At 46.2% G+C, this 15589-nt stretch overlaps 1 protein-coding gene across 1 annotated transcript in view; it reads right to left on the bottom strand.

Annotated features, from left to right (window-relative positions):
• Positions 1 to 15589, bottom strand: part of LOC122549488 (arf-GAP with SH3 domain, ANK repeat and PH domain-containing protein 1-like) — a 363467-nt gene that overhangs the window by 127961 nt on the left and 219917 nt on the right. The gene's annotated exons all lie outside the window — the stretch shown is intronic.

Raw genomic sequence — 15589 nt, 5'->3', positions numbered from 1 at the left:
GGATAATAATCAGGTAGATATAGCTAGAACAGCTATTTTGTACAGAGATCTATAGAGACCATGATAGCTCTTATTCCAGCTCCAGGCAGCATTCTCAGTTGAAATAACTGAACAGCTTAAAATAGTTGATTTTTTTCTCTGACATTGGGGAGGTATAAAAGGAAGGAAGGTATCTCCCTCTTCAAATGAAAAGGAATTCAGGCAATGTTTAAATATTGTACCTGCAAAACCATTAGGGAAGAGATGCTTATTCTGTCTCCCTGATCATGCTTTAACTACTGAGTTCACTTACAAAGGCGAACTCTGGCTATTTGACTTCAGATGTCATCATAGCTGCTGAATCTGACATCAATTTTCAACTTTTTCACTTCAGAAAAAGATTCTTCAAACAAATCAAATCTGCAGTAATATTAAACTGATCTCATCTTCATATGTTAATCTTTACCTTGCTTACAGTAAGTTACTGTATATGTATTTTAACTCATGGTTTTACTATTTCTTTCTTAAGTAACTTTCAGTAATAGTTGAGTAATAAACTAACTTCTCTAGTTTAAAAGACAAAATATACTAATAGGTACTCTTTAAACTAAAAAAACTCCAACAATAAAAGATATTACTAGCTTATTTAAATTCTTAGTTCACAAGGAACGTCTGGTATGTGCTTGTTATACCATTAAAGTTCTGAATTCAAATTCTATACTTTCCTCTCAGCTTTATTTCCATTAATCTAAAAAGTGGTAATAAATATTGTTCAAAAAAGATAATGGATTATATTTAATGACACTTGCTTTCAGGAAAGCCCACCTGAGTGCGAACTGAAACTAAACTGGGCTATGTTATGCTTTCCCTGGGATCCTTGATCCCAGGAACAGAAATCCCACCCCTAAGAATTGCCAACCAATCAGGAGCTACCAGCTGAGGATTCATTATCTGGTCAGGTGAGGAGCAGTGAAGCTGCCAGCTGTGGATTGGGTTCGCTAAAGAATCCTACATTCACAAAAGTGTGAGGTCATGCAGGAGAATGAAGGGGCTCAGCAAATAGAGCTTGAGTTTCTTTCTCAGTGGGCCTCACTCTTTTCCCAATATAAAGTCCTTCAATAAGGCATCGAGTATCTTTGAACAAGAGTCCCCCTCCCCAGGACCTTGCAACAGTTTCATTAAGGTTCGATTTCCAGGCTTCCCACAAAGCAAGTTCCTCATTTGCTTATTAATTAAATGCTAGTAATGGCAGAAAGGTTATTCACAAGTCTTCCTGCCCTCGTCTTAATTAGATCAGAGATGGAAAGACAACAGGATCTCCATCCAATTCGATAGCCATTTGCAATTAAACCTGTCTTGGGAGAAGGCATCTAATCTGCCCAATGCCCTGGAGACTACAGAAAAATTTCACTCCAACAGAAACTCATTTCTTTTTGCAAAATTACTCATATTTTTCTATTTTCCATCCTTCTCTTAGGTACAAGACTGTAGTGATTGGAACCAGGTGGATCTTTTTGACTATGAGATCCTTGACTGGGATTGTTAACTGGTGTCACTCAAGGAGCCCTGGCTGACAGATGCAAACAGTAATTTAAAATCTCCTCAGACTGAGCCACTGTCAATGTGTTCCTGCTGACACTAGTGGTCTCTGTGTTTTGAGAAGGAGTAAATCATTTGATTTACTTTTTTGGGGGTTTGTTTTTTCTTTGGCTTGTGCTGTGCTCAGCTTCACTAGCAGCCACCACCACCACTGCTGCTACTGCAGCAGCCTGTGCCTGCTCCCAATATAGAGTCCTTCAACAAGGCATCGAGTATCTTTGAAAAGGGTCCCCTTCCCCAGGAGCTTGCAACAGTTTTATTGTGGGCCTTGCCCACAACTGAACACTGTTGCTGGTGCCTGGGGCCTTCCGCCACTGCGACTGCTTGGGCCCCATCTACACCTGGGACTGTTCTTGTTGCTACCTCCATCATTCTGCCTGGGCCTCAGCCAGATTAAAGGACTATTGGTCCTGCCTGGGGCCTGCCACAACCGCTGCTGCCTGGGGCCTACCCTCACTGCCACTGGGACCTACCCTAAACACTGTTGCCTGGGCCCTGCCAACACCTGAGACTGTTGCTGCTGCTGTCTCAGACGAGGCCCCACTAACATCTGGGATTGCTGCTGCTGTCAGAACTTTCCAGTGCAGGGATCACTGTCATTTGCCTGAGACATGCATGGGAGAGGTCTTCGGAGGCTGCTTATCAGCACAACATGGCAAGTCCCAAGACAGCAGGCCTCAGCCACACCTACGCCAGGGTAGCCACTGCCTTGGGCTTGGCTGCTCCAGTCCCATCTTCAACACCCAAGCCCTTTCAGGCACCTGACTAAACGCCTAGGGGTTAAGGCCTATCTGCATCCACACATGACTATCGAGGCTTGCAGTAAGGCCATGGCTAGTGTGGTTGGCCCGCTAGCAAGTCCCAAGACAGTAGGCCCTAGCCACACCTATGCCGGGGTAGTTGCTGCCTTAGGCTCGACTGCTCCAGCCCCAGCTACAACCCCCAACCCCCTTCTGGCACCTGACTAAACGCCTAGGGGTTAAGGCCTATCCGCAACCGCACATGACCATCGAGGCTTGCAGTTAGGCCAAGGCTACTGTGGTCGGCCCCGCTAGCCGCTGTCGTTGCAGCCCGAACGTACAGAAAGGCTGCATTTTTCCTTCGGATCAAGTAGGCAGTCCACCTAGACGTGCAGAAAGGGCTCAATGTGGCACGAGGAGCTGCTGATGGGTGCTCTGAGCTTGGCCGCCTTCTCTTCGTACACCCCACACGGGGCCGGGTCCACATCGGCCTGACTGAGATGTGACTCCAGATCAAACACCTTCTCCAACTCCTCTATCCTAGATCTCCGCCTCTTCGTCAACCCCCTTGCATACTCTTGACAGAAAAAGTGGACGTGAGCCTTGTCCACATCCCACCACAGCCTCAGGGAAAGGAAGCTTTCCCGCTTTTTTCTCCTGCTGGTCCAGAACTGATAAAATGAGTCCTGGATCCTTGAGCTGTTCAGGGTGAAGTGAGCACCATAGGGAATGGATTGCTTTATTTCCCCAACTCTATTTTGATTTAATCTCTGCCCTCCCCTTCACTTTTTTTGCCCACTGATTTTCATCAGGGAGTTGACTTCTTGCCTGGCTTCCATGCTGGACCACACGATTCACCCAGACCATTGATTAGAAGGGCATTACTTGTCACTGGCCACTTTGGTGTTCCCTTTCTTCCTGGTGGTGTAAAATGAATAAAGATTTCTACACCTGTTGTTCTTCATGGTGTCTCAAAATATATAACCAGGAGATTTAGAATCTCCTCAGTTTAGGAGACTGATTCTGTGCTAGCTGGGCCACAGTCAGTGTGTTACTGTTGGTTTCTGTTTGTTTTTGGAGGAAACCTGATTCCTGAACTGGCTCAGGAGAAAGTGAGGTCTGCAGATGCTGGAGATCAAAGTTGAAACTTTATTGCTGGAACAGCACAGCAGGTCAGGCAGCATCCAGGGAACAGGAGTCCTGAAGAAGGGCCTGTGCCCGAAACGTCGAATCTCCTGTTCCCTGGATGCTGCCTGACCTGCTGTGCTGTTCCAGCAATAAAGTTTCAACTCCTGAACTGGCTCAACCACATCACCAGTTTGTTAACTGGCATTCCTTTTTATTGAAGACTGACTGATTTTTAAACTGGCTCATTTAAACAATGTGTTACAGGTGTAACTCAGTTCTCATTAGGGAACTGCTGTTTCACTAGCTGGTTACAGCCGGTGTGATGATCTTTTCTCTTTTACTTTTGACAAAAGCACTATACTGATTTTGTGGCAGGGCTTAGCCCTTGCACTCTGGTTTTTGTTTTTTTTGGAATGTGCTTTCACTGTTTTTGTGTTTGGACTGAGCCTTTGTGAGAAAATACATCTTTCCAGATGACCTGCTCCTGTGTGGGTAGGCCTGGCCCTTTGTGAGTGACTAGGCCTCTGTAAAGACAACACCTGTGTGTGCTATGAGGTGAGGTGAGCAATTGCTGCATCCTGGAGTGGACCAAACCACTGAGTTAACTGCCTTTACAATGTTCCTGTGAGTGGGCCTGGTCCTTTGGATGGACTAGGCCTTTGTGGAAGCTGAACACTTGCATGTGTGCTGTGGCCTCTGCCTTCTGGAGTGGGCCAAACTCCTGAGAGTAAACTGCAGCTTCACAATGTACTGTGTTCCTGTGAGTGGGCCTGGTTCTCGATGGATGGGTGAGGCCTCTAAAGAGGCTGAACACCTGTGTGCGGGCTGTGTGTTTGCTGCCTTTGGGCGTGGACTCTGCCTGTACATTGGAAACTGTTGAGGATTTTGTGAATTCTGTTAATGTATGTGAGTTTTGTAATTAATTGTGTTTGAGTATGGGTCAGAACGGGCGAGTCAGTACATGGGGCGGCCAGGAGCTGGAGGGTCGATGACCAGACCTGCTGAGCTTTTCCAACCTATGCTCTTACAGACAAGTACAAGTTGGAACACCTTGGTGTTCAACAGGCCAAGTGGTCAATGTGGATGCCTTGAGCCACCTCCCACTGGCATATACTCCACTGGTGATGCCTCACCAGAAGAGTTTTTTCTGGTTTTAGACTTCCTTGATACCCTTCTGGTCACTGCTGACAATATCCAACTGTGGACATAATAAAATCCTGGCCTGGCAAAACTAAAACAACTGGGAGTAATGGGGGCTGGGTGGGGGGGGGGGCGAGAAACAGAAAAGTCATCGCAACTAGGATCAAAACCTTTCTGGACCCGGAGAGGCCACATCACTGTACAGGACGGCTTATTACTCTGGGGAACAAGAGTAATTGTCCCGAGTAAAGGTCACCGCCTGATACTGTTCGAATTTCACCAGGGTCATCAGAGGTTTCCAAAATGAAAAAATTGTTGAGCAGTCATGTCTGTTGGCCAGGTATTGGATGCCAAGATAGCGGTGGTTGGCAGTACCCAGAGTGCCAATAAGGACAACTATTGCCACTATCAGCCCCACACATTCGTGGGAATGCCAGGTAAACCCTAACTTTGGTTGCATGTCGACTACACCAGTCCTTTCATGGTCCATGTTGCTGGTCATTGTGAATGCTGATTCAAAGTGGTTGGATGTGCAGTGTTCTTTAGGCAAACTCAGGGATGACGGCCGAAAAGCTGGAGTCCATGTATTTGCAATACATGGACTCCAGAAAGTATTGGTCATGGACAACAGGACATCATTTACCAGCAGGAAATTCAGTATTTCCTAAAGTTGAATGGCACCCGGCATGTTCAAATAGTTCCATACCATCCATCATCCAATGGTCTGGTGGGAACGTTGAAGGCAGGCTTAAAGAAACAGCCCACTCTGTCATTTGAGACCAAACTGCCCCGGTTCCTGTTAGATCACCCCTCATGCAACTACAGGGATAGCTCTAGCAGAGTTGCTAATGGAGAGAAGACTCCACAGCGGATATTCCTGGACATGGGGGGGGAGAGAGGAAGAGGGTGAAGTGGATGCAGGAACACCAATGCTGGCCACACGTGAGAGAGACAGTTTACTTCAGGGAACAAAGTTTGGTGCTGGTACCTGGTGAGATCAATGCAAGGTCATGTGAGGTGGTCTTGAACAAACATGTGGATCGCCTGAAAGCTGCTAACTCGCAAATAGGGAAGGAGTAAAACATATCTGATCTCTCAGAACAGCCAAAAGGCCTATAGTAAAGTGTGTTCTCCCCTTCCGTCTAGTGTCCAAGATGGATGCAGCCTCAATAATGTTACTGCCAGAAGAGAAGGAGATGCACCGGATGCAAGAGACAGGCTAAGATCCAGTACATACCACCCGTGTCAGAGTCTGAGTAAGGGGAACTGGACTTGGGGGTGGAAACATTGTGGGAGAAACTGAGAAAGATCAAGCCTACATAAGACTTGGAGGGGTGGGGATGTAGTGATTCAAACCAGGTGGCTCTTATTGACTATCTGATCCTTGATTGGGGTTGTTAACCTGGGACAATCAGGAAAGCCCTGGCTGACTGATATAAACAGGAGATTCAGAGTTTAGGGGACTGACTCTGTGCTGGCTGGTGTTACAGTCAGTATGTTACTGTTAGTTTCTGCTTCCCTTTTTTTGGAGGGGGAAACCTGATTCCTGAACTGGCTGAATTATTTGGCTAGTTTGTTAAGTGGCATTTCTTTTAGTGAGGACTGATTGTTAAACTCTTATTCCACACAGACAGTCGCCCGAGGCAGGAATTGAACCCAGGTCCCCTGGCTCTGTGAGGCAGCTGTGCTAACCACTGAGCCACCGTACTGCCTTGTTGTGCTTCTCCAGCACCATACGCTTTGACACAGATACATAGATAGGAAAGGTTTAGAGCAATATAAGCTAAATGCAGGCAAGTGGGACTGGTTCCATTTAGAAACTCCGCTCAGCCTGAATGAGTTGGGCCGAAGTTGTCTATTTCCATAGGATCTATGACTCTAATATAGCTGATTTGTTTGTGTTCAGAGTTCCACATTCCCATCTATCCTTGATAACCTTTGATTCCCCTGACTAACAAGAACCTATGTCACATTTAAATGTTCCACTTCCACAATATTCTAACACAAGTTTCAAGATCTTATAACCCTCTAAAAAAGAATTGCTTCATCTGTGTCCAGAAAGGGGGTCCTAATTTTATAATAACATTCCCTTGTGTCAGGCTCATCTACAAGAGTGGGTATCATTTCCTCCTCTACCTTGTCATCATAGAGTCCTTAGACGGTGGAAACAGGCTATTCAAGCCACACCAATCCTCTGAAGAGCATCCCAGCTTCTCCCTGTAAATCTACATTTTCCATGGCTAACCCATTTAGCCTACACATCTTTGGACTGTGGGAGGAAACCCAGGCAAACACAGGAGAACATGCAAACTCCACACTGGCAGTCACCCAAGGCTGGAATCGAACCCAGGTCCTTGGTGCTGTGAGGCAGCAGTGCTAACCACTGAGCCACTGTACCAGGCCCATTCAGGATCCTATACTTTACTATCAGATCACCTCTTACTCTTCTAAACTGGTGAAAACAAGTCCAACATATTCAACATTTCCTCAGAAGGCAATCTGTTCATTCCAGGTATGTAGTGGTTGGAACCAGGGCCAGATTGATCTCATTGACACCTTTATCTGGGATTTTGCCAGAAATGTTGACTCTCCTGGTCCTCGGATGCTGCCTGACCTGCTGTGCTTTTCCAGCACCACACTCTCAACTCTAATCTCTAGCGTCTGCCGTGCTCACTTTCGCCTGGTTAACCTGGACCAATCAGGGAATCTTTGCTTATAGAAATAAACAGGAAATTTGCTGGGTCTGTATTGTCTGCACTTTTGTATGTAACGGTATTGTCTAATGTATAAATGTCATTGTCACTGTCTTGTCACACGTGGAACTGGGATTTGAGGTTTGTCCTCCTCTCCCTGTAAAATGGTTGAACGGTAGGGTTCGGGGCCTAGCTTTGCTGCTCCCCTCCCTTGTAAAACTGCTGTCTTTTGTGTACAGCTGTCAATGTTTTTTGTAAACTGTTTTGTAACTTGTTTAATAAAATATAAAAAAAAATATAAACAGGAGATTCAGAGTTTAGGGGACTGACTCTGTGCTGGCTGGTATTACAGTCAGTCTGTTACTGTTAGTTTCTGCTTCCCTTTTTTGGAGGGGGAAACCTGATTCCTGAACTGGCTGAATTATTTGGCTAGTTTGTTAACTGGCATTCCTTTTAGTGAGGACTGATTGTTAAACTCCTGATGCATATAATGTGTTTCAGGTATAACTCAGTTCTCATTAGGGGGTTGTTGCAGCCTGTGTTATTCTCTCCTCTTTCTGAGAAAAGGACAATGTTAATTTTATGGTAGGGCTTAGCCCTTGGACTGTAGTTTTTTGTTTTTTGTATGTGTCTTCACTTTTTATTGGTGTTTTGGACTGAGTCCTGTGGAAGACATGCATTTTACCAGAGGAGCTGTTCCTGTGGGGAGGCCTAGCCCTGGACTGGGCCTCTGAAGATTGAACACCTGTATGTGCGCTGGGAGGTGAGCAGTTGCTGTATCCTGGAGTTTGGGAGAAGACCTTTCCTTCAGGAGTGGACCAAACCCCTGTGAGTTAACTGCACCTGCACCTGTACTATGTACTGTGTTCTTGTGAGTCGGCCTGGCTCTCCAAGGCTGGACCAGGACTCTGTTGAGACTAAACTGTGGGGTGTGCATTTGCTGCCTCCAGGAGTGGACTCTGCCCTTGATTGTGGACTGTTTTTTTTAACAACGGATTCTGCAGTTTGGAGTGGCCTCTAATTCTGACATTGCACATTGTATACTGGAGTGGACTCTTCCTGGAAATGGATTCCATATCTTGAAGACTGTATAAATTTGGACTGTGTACCAGAAGGGTGCACTTTTGTATGTAACGGTATTGTCTAATGTATAAATGTCATTGTCACTGTCTTGTCATATGTGGAACTGGGATTTGAGGTTTGTCCTCCTCTCCCTGTGAAATGGTTGAACAGTAGGGTTCGGGGCCTAGTTTTGCTGCTCCTCTCCCTTGTAAAATTGCTGTCTTTTGTGTACAGCTGTCAATGTTTTTTGTAAACTGGTTTGTAATTTGTTTAATAAAATAATATAAACAGGAGATTCAGAGTTTAGGGGACTGACTCTGTGCTGGCTGGTATTACAGTCGGTCTGTTACTGTCCCCCTTTTTTTTTTTGAAGGAGGAAAACCTGATTCCCGAACTGGCATTCCTTTTAGTGAGGACTGATTGTTAAACTCCTGATGCACATAATGTGTTTCAGGTATAACTCAGTTCTCATTAGGGGGTTGTTGTTTCACTGGCTGGTTACAGCCTGCGTTATTCTCTCCTCTTTCTGAGAAAAGGACAATGTTAATTTTATGGTAGGGCTTAGCCCTTGGACTGTAGTTTTCTTTGTTTTTTGTATGTGTCTTGGACTGAGTCCTGTGGAAGACATACATTTTACCAGAGGAGCTGTTCCTGTGGGGAGGCTTAGCCCTGGGACTATGTACTGTGTTCTTGTGAGTGGGTCTGGCTCTCCAAGGCTGGACCAGGACTCCATTGAGACTGAACACCTGTGGGGTGTGCATTTGCTGCCTCCAGGAGTGGACTCTGCCCTTGGTTGTGGACTGTTTTTAACAACGGACTCTGCAGTTTGGAGCGGACTCTAATTCTGACATTGCACATTGTATACTGGAGTGGACTCTTCCTGGAAATGGATTCCATATCTTGAAGACTGTATAAATTTGGACTGTGTACCAGAAAGGAGGTTTTTTTTTTTGGGTAACTAACTGTATTGTGGTGTTTCCTGGGTCTATCACCCACACAGTCTTGCGTGTCCCTGGGTCTGGCAGGCCTTGCTGTGAGCTGGGAGGCTCATGGGTCGTCCTGAAAGCTGTCACCCCGAGAGCCGGAGGGTGAGTAGGCCATGCTGTGAATCTGAAGGTTGGTAGGCTGTCCTAAAAGCCAGAGGGTGGGTAGGCCACCCTGATGCCAGTCGCCCCGAGAGCTAGATGGTGGGTAGGCTGTTCTGAGCACTCTCGTCCCGATAAGGGCTAATCGGGTCAGGCTGTCCTAGAGGTGGTCGAAAGGTGTCAGAGCAGCCGAGAGCCAGAAGGCACGTAGGGGCGGGCTGAGATCCGGAAGGCTTGTGGGCTACCCTACACGCTGTCGTCCCAGGGAAGGGGACGGGCTGTCCTAGAGGTAGCCGAAAGGTGTGCCAGGATAGCCCACTGGTCGGAGGTGCAACGGGGTGGGTGAGAGCCCAATGGTACGTAGGGGCAGACCGAGAGCCAGTAGGCGGGTAGCCGTCCTCAGCGCTGTCACCCTGGGCAGGTACCGGGGCGGGCTGCCTGAGAGGTGGTCGGAAGGTGCTGAGGGTGGTTAATGAAGCCGGAAGGTGGGTAGGCTGTCCTGACCGCTGTCACCCTGGGCGGGTATCGGGGCGGGCTGTCCTAGAGGTGGTCGAAAGGTGTGTCAGGGCGGACCGAGAACTGGAAGGGGCATGGGGTGGACCGAGAACCGGAAGGTGGGTAGGGGCGGGCTGCCTTAGAGTGGTCGGAAGGTGGGAGGGATGGGGGCTTGCTGGGTCTGTATTGTCTGCACTTTTGTATGTAACAGTACTGTCTAATGTACAACTGTCATTGCTGTTGTCTCTTTATATCTTTGTGAAACTGGGATTTGAGGTTTGTCCTCATGTCCCTGTAAACTGTTTGCATGGTTGGGTTTGGGGCCTGGCTTTGCTGCTCCTCTCCCTTGTAAAATTGCTGTCTCTTGTATGCAGCTGTAAATGTAACTGTTTGTTGTAAACTGTTTTTGTAATTTGTTTAATAAAATAATATAAACAGGAGATTCAGAGTTTAGGGGACTGACTCTATGCTGGCTGGTGCTACAGTCAGTATGTTACTATTGGTTTCTGCGCTTTTTGGAGGAGGAAACCTGATTCCTGAACTGGCTGAATAACTTGGTCAGTTTGTTAACTGGCATTCCTTTTAGTGAGGACTGATTGTTAAACGCCTGATGCTCACAAATGTGTTTCAGGTACAACTCAGTTCTCATTAGGGGATTATAGTTTCACTGGCTGGTTACAGCCTCGCTGTTACTCTTTGTCCTTTTCTCAAGAGTAAAAAAAGAGAAATGTGGATTTTATGGTAGGGCTTAGCCCTTGGACTCTAGTTTTTTGTATGTATCCTCACTGTTTTTGGTGTTTGGACTGAGCCCTTGTGGAAGACATACATTCTACCAGAGGAGCTGTTCCTGTGGGGAGGCTTAGCCCTGGGACTGGGCCTCTGAAGATTGAACACGTGTGCGCGTGCTGGGAGGTGAGCACTTGCTGTATCCTGGAGTTTGGGAGAAGACCTTGCCTTCAGGAGTGGACCTAACCCCTATGAGTTAACTGCGCCTGTACTATGTTTCTGTGAGTGGACCTGGTTTTCCAAGGTTGGGCCAGGACTCCATGGAGACTGAACACCTATGTGCTGTGGGGTGTGCATTTGCTGCCTTCAGGAGTGGACTCTGCCCTTGGTTGCAGACTCTGTTTTTAGCAACGGACTCTGCAGTTTGGAGCGAACTCTATTTCTGGCAATGCACATTGTATACTGGAGTGGACTCTGTTCCTGGAAATGGACTCAATATTTTGAAGACTGTATAGATCTGGACTGTGTACCAGAAAGAACTTTTTTTTTGGTAATTAACTGTATCGTGGTGTTTCTTGGGTCTATCACCTGCACTGTCTTGTGTGTCCCTGGGTCTGGTAGGCCTTGCTGTGAGCTGGGAGGCTCATGGGTCATCCTGAGAGCCGGAGGATGGGTAGGCCATCCTGTGAACCTGAAGGTTGGCAGGCTGTCCCGAAAGCTGGAGGGTGGGTAGGCAGTTCTGAGCGCTGTCGTCCTGAGAAGGGGTAATCGGGATGGGCTGTTCTAGAGGTGGTCGAAAGGTGTTGGAGCAGCCGAGAGCCAGAAGGTGCATGGGGCAAGCTGAGGTCCAGAAGGCTTGTGGGCTACCCTGCATGCTGTCGTCCCAGGGAAGGGGGCGTGCTGTCCTAGCGGTGGCCGGAAGGTGTGCCAGGATAGCACATCTGGGTGGGTGAGAGTCCAATGGTATGTAAGGGCAGACAGAGCCAGAAGGCAGGTAGCCGTCCTCTGTGCTGTCACCCCGGGTGGGTACCAAGGTGGGCTGTCCTAGAAGTGATCGGAAGGTGTGTCAGGGTGGACCGAGAACTGGAAGGGGCATGGGGTGGACCGAGAGCCAGAAGGTGTGTAGGGGTAGGCTGCCTTAGAGTGGTCGGAACGTGGGAGGGATGGGGACTTGCTGGGTCTGTTTTGTATGCACTTTATGTAACTGGATTTTTTTTTTAAATGTACAAATGTCATTGTCACTGTCTTATGTGTGAAACTGGGATTTGAGGTTTGTCCTCCTCTGTAAACTGGTTGAACGGTAGAGTTTGGGGCCTGGCTTTGCTGCTCTCCCTTGTAAAATTGCTGTTGTATACAGCTGTAAATGGTAACTTTTTTTAAAACTGTTTTGTAATTGCTTAATTTAAAAAAAACCATGAGATTCCACATCTGTTTAGAGGGAAAAAATAAACAAGAGCGTCAGAGGTCTTCTCCGTTTAGGGGACTGACCCTGTGCTGGCTGGTGCTAGTCAGTGTGTTATTGTTGGTTTCTGCTTTTTTGAGGGGGAAACCTGATTCCTGAACTGACTGAATTATTTAGCCAGTTTGTTAACTGACAATCCTTTAGTGAGGATTGATTTTTGTGTCTTTTTTTTTCCTTTTTTTATTATCTAAGGGCAGTGCTGTGTGAATCCCTATTTATATTTATTTTTGACACTCCTGTTTTTTTTTTTTGGCAGTGATTCTATGCTTATATATTTTTTCCCCTCACACTACCACCTAAGTGCGGTATTAACCACTTTTTATTTTTTATTTAACCCCCACACTACCACCTAAGTGCAGTAGTGCTTATTTTATCCCCAGCACCCATGGTGTGTGTGCGCAGGTGTGAGACACAGTGAAGGGATTGATTTTTAAACTCCTGATGCACAGTGTTTCAGGTGTGACTCAGTTCTCATTTAAGGGAGTGTTGCTTCACTGGCTGGTTACAGCCTGTGTTACTCTTTTCTCCTTTTTTTTTGAGAAAAGGAGAAATGTTGATTTTTGTGGTAGGGCTTAGACATTGGATTCTAGTTTTCTTTGTTTTTTTGTATGTGTCTTCACTGTTTTTGGTGTTTGGACTGAGCCCTTGTGGAAGACATGCATTTTACCAGAAGAGCTGTTCCTGTGGGGAAGCCTAGCCCTGGGACTGGGCCTCTGAAGATTGAACACCTGTGTGTGTGCTGGGAGGTGAGCAGTTGCTGTATTCTGGAGTTTGGGAGAAGACCTTTTCCTTCAGGAGTGGACCAAAACCATTGAGTGTTAATCAACTTTAAAATGTACCGTGTTCCTGTGAGCAGCCCTGGCTCTAAGGATGTGCCAGGACTCCATGGAGACAGAACACCTGTGGGGTGTGTATTTGTTGCCTTTGGGAGTGGACTCTGCAGTTTGGAGTGGACTCCACTTCTGACAAGGCACATTGTAAACTGGAGTGGACTCTGTTCCTGAGAATGGGCTCTATATTTTTGAAGACTCTCTATATATCTGGACTCTGTACCAGAAAGGACTTATTTTGATAACTAACTGTATCGTGTTGTTTATTGGGTCTAGCACTTGCACTGTTTTGTGTCCCTGGGTCTGGCAGGTCTTACCATGAGCTGGGAGGCTCATGGGTCGTCCTGAGAAGGGGTAATCGGGACAGGCTGTCCTAGAGGTGTCAAAAGGTATGTCAGAGCAGCCAAGAGCCAGAAGATGTGTAGGGGCAGGCTGAGATCTGGAAGGCTGTGAGCTACCCTGCATGGTGTCGTCCCTGATGAAGGGGATGGGCTGTCCTAGAGGTGGTAGGAAGGTGTGTCAGGGTAGCCCACTGGCCGGATGGTGCATCAAGGTGGCTAAGAGCCCAATGGTATGTAGGGGCAGATTGAGAGCCAGAAGGTGGGTAGCTGGCCTGACCGCTGTCACCGGTCTTGGGATGGACCGAGAACGGGAAGCTTGCTGAGGCTATATTGTATACACCAGTTTTATGTAATTGGATTGTCTTTTTACAGAACAGCAGCAATGACATTTGTACATAATGTTTGAAACTGGGGTTTGAGGTTTGTCCTCCTTTCCCTGTAAACTGGTTGAATGGTAGGGGTTGAAGACCTGGCTTTACTGTTCCTTTCCCTTGTAAAATTGCTGTTTCTTTGTATAGAGCTGTTAATGTTAACTGTTTTTCTGTAAATTTTTTTAATTAAAGGAAAAAAATAAACCGATTTGCATAGCATTGCCCTTTGAGAAGTGCATTACTTGTCACTGGCCACTTGGGTGTTTTTCATCTTCCTTGGAGTGGAAACTGAATAAAGATTTGGACACTGTCTTTCACTGTCTCTCACCTGCATACACAACATGGGTACTGGGGAAAAATAAGCACTACCACAGTTAGGCGGTAGTGCAGTGTAAAAGAAAAGCCAGGAGACTAAGTGTCTCCTTGGGGGAAAAAACCCAGGACTTTAGAGTCATTGCAGTTTAGGGAACTGGTAGTGTTCTTGCCCCTCGTTTAGTGAAGATATTTGTTTCCTGTTGGGTTTCTTTATTGTAACAAGAGATAGATTAAACAGGAGATTCAGAATCACTTCAATTTAGGGACTGACGCCAAGCTAGCTAGCCATAGAAATATGGGGTGACGATGTCAGGATACCAGCCTCTGTGCAGTTATTTCAGAGACTAACCTTGAGTTATTATGACCATCACCATCTCTGATCTGATTTTCTAAGCATTTTTTCCTGTCTGCTGCTATCATGTGCCATACAGGAGAAATTAGAGGTCAAAATCCATTCTTTGCATAGCTGATTTAGATTTTATTCTAGTAATGTCACTTATGCCATTTTGTTTACAAAATCATAAAATTTGTTTCTATAGTAAGTGTGTACTAGCTGATAGCCTTTGGGTAAACTGCAAGTTCTCACTTCATTCTCTAACAAAATGGATAAAGTTTTGAATCCAAAATGTTGTCAAATAATTTCTTAAACTATTTTTGCTTGCATTACCTGTAGTTGAATTTCATCTTTAATGCTGGAAACTTAAACCAAAGATCAATTTGCATAGGATTTCAATAGTCTAATAGAGTCAGATGTACAGCACAGAAACAGACCCTGAGGTACAACCCCTCCCCACCAACCAGATATCCCAACCCAAACTAGTCCCACCTGCCAGGACCCAGCCCATAATCCTTCCAAACTCTTCCTCTTCATATACCCATCCAGATGCCTTTTAAATGTTGCAATTGTACCAGCCTTCACCACTTCCTCCAGCAGCTCATTCCATACACATACCACCCTGTGTGTGAAAATGTTGCCCCTTTGGTCTCTTTTCTTTCCCCTCTTACCCTAAACCTATGCCCTAGAGTTCTGGACTTCCCAACCCCACAGAAAATACTGTCTATTTATCCTATCCATTCCCCATAATTTTGTAAAGCTCTACGAGCTCATCCCTCAGCCTCCAACGCTCCAGGGGAAACAGCCCTAGCCTGTTCAGCCTCTCCCGATAGCTCCAACCCTGGCAACATCCTTGTAAATCTTTTCTGAACCCTTTCAAGTTTCACAATAGGACAGAAAGGAAACGAGAACTACTCGCAATATTCCAACAGTGGATTAATCAATCTATGTCCTGTACAGCTGCAACATGACCTCCCAACATCTGTACTCAATACTCTGACCAATAAAGGAAAGCATACCAAACATCACCTTCACTATCCAATCTATCTGCAACTCCACTTTCAAGGAGCTTTGAACCTGTACTCCAAGGTCTCTTTGTTCAGCAACACTCCCTAGGACCTTACCATTAAGTGTATAAGTCCTGCTAAGATTTGCTTTCCCAAAATACAGCACCTCGCATTTATCTAAATTAAACTCCATCTGCCACTTCTCAGCCCATTGGCCCATCTGATAAAGATAGTGTTGTAATTTGAGGTAACTTTCTTTGCTGTCCACAATATCTCCAATTT

The sequence above is a fragment of the Chiloscyllium plagiosum genome, chromosome 4 (genome assembly GCF_004010195.1).
Source record: "Chiloscyllium plagiosum isolate BGI_BamShark_2017 chromosome 4, ASM401019v2, whole genome shotgun sequence".
In the NCBI taxonomy this organism is placed as follows: Eukaryota; Metazoa; Chordata; class Chondrichthyes; order Orectolobiformes; family Hemiscylliidae; genus Chiloscyllium; species Chiloscyllium plagiosum.
Note: the sequence above shows the minus strand (reverse complement) of the source record. Positions and strands in the feature narration are given on the sequence as shown.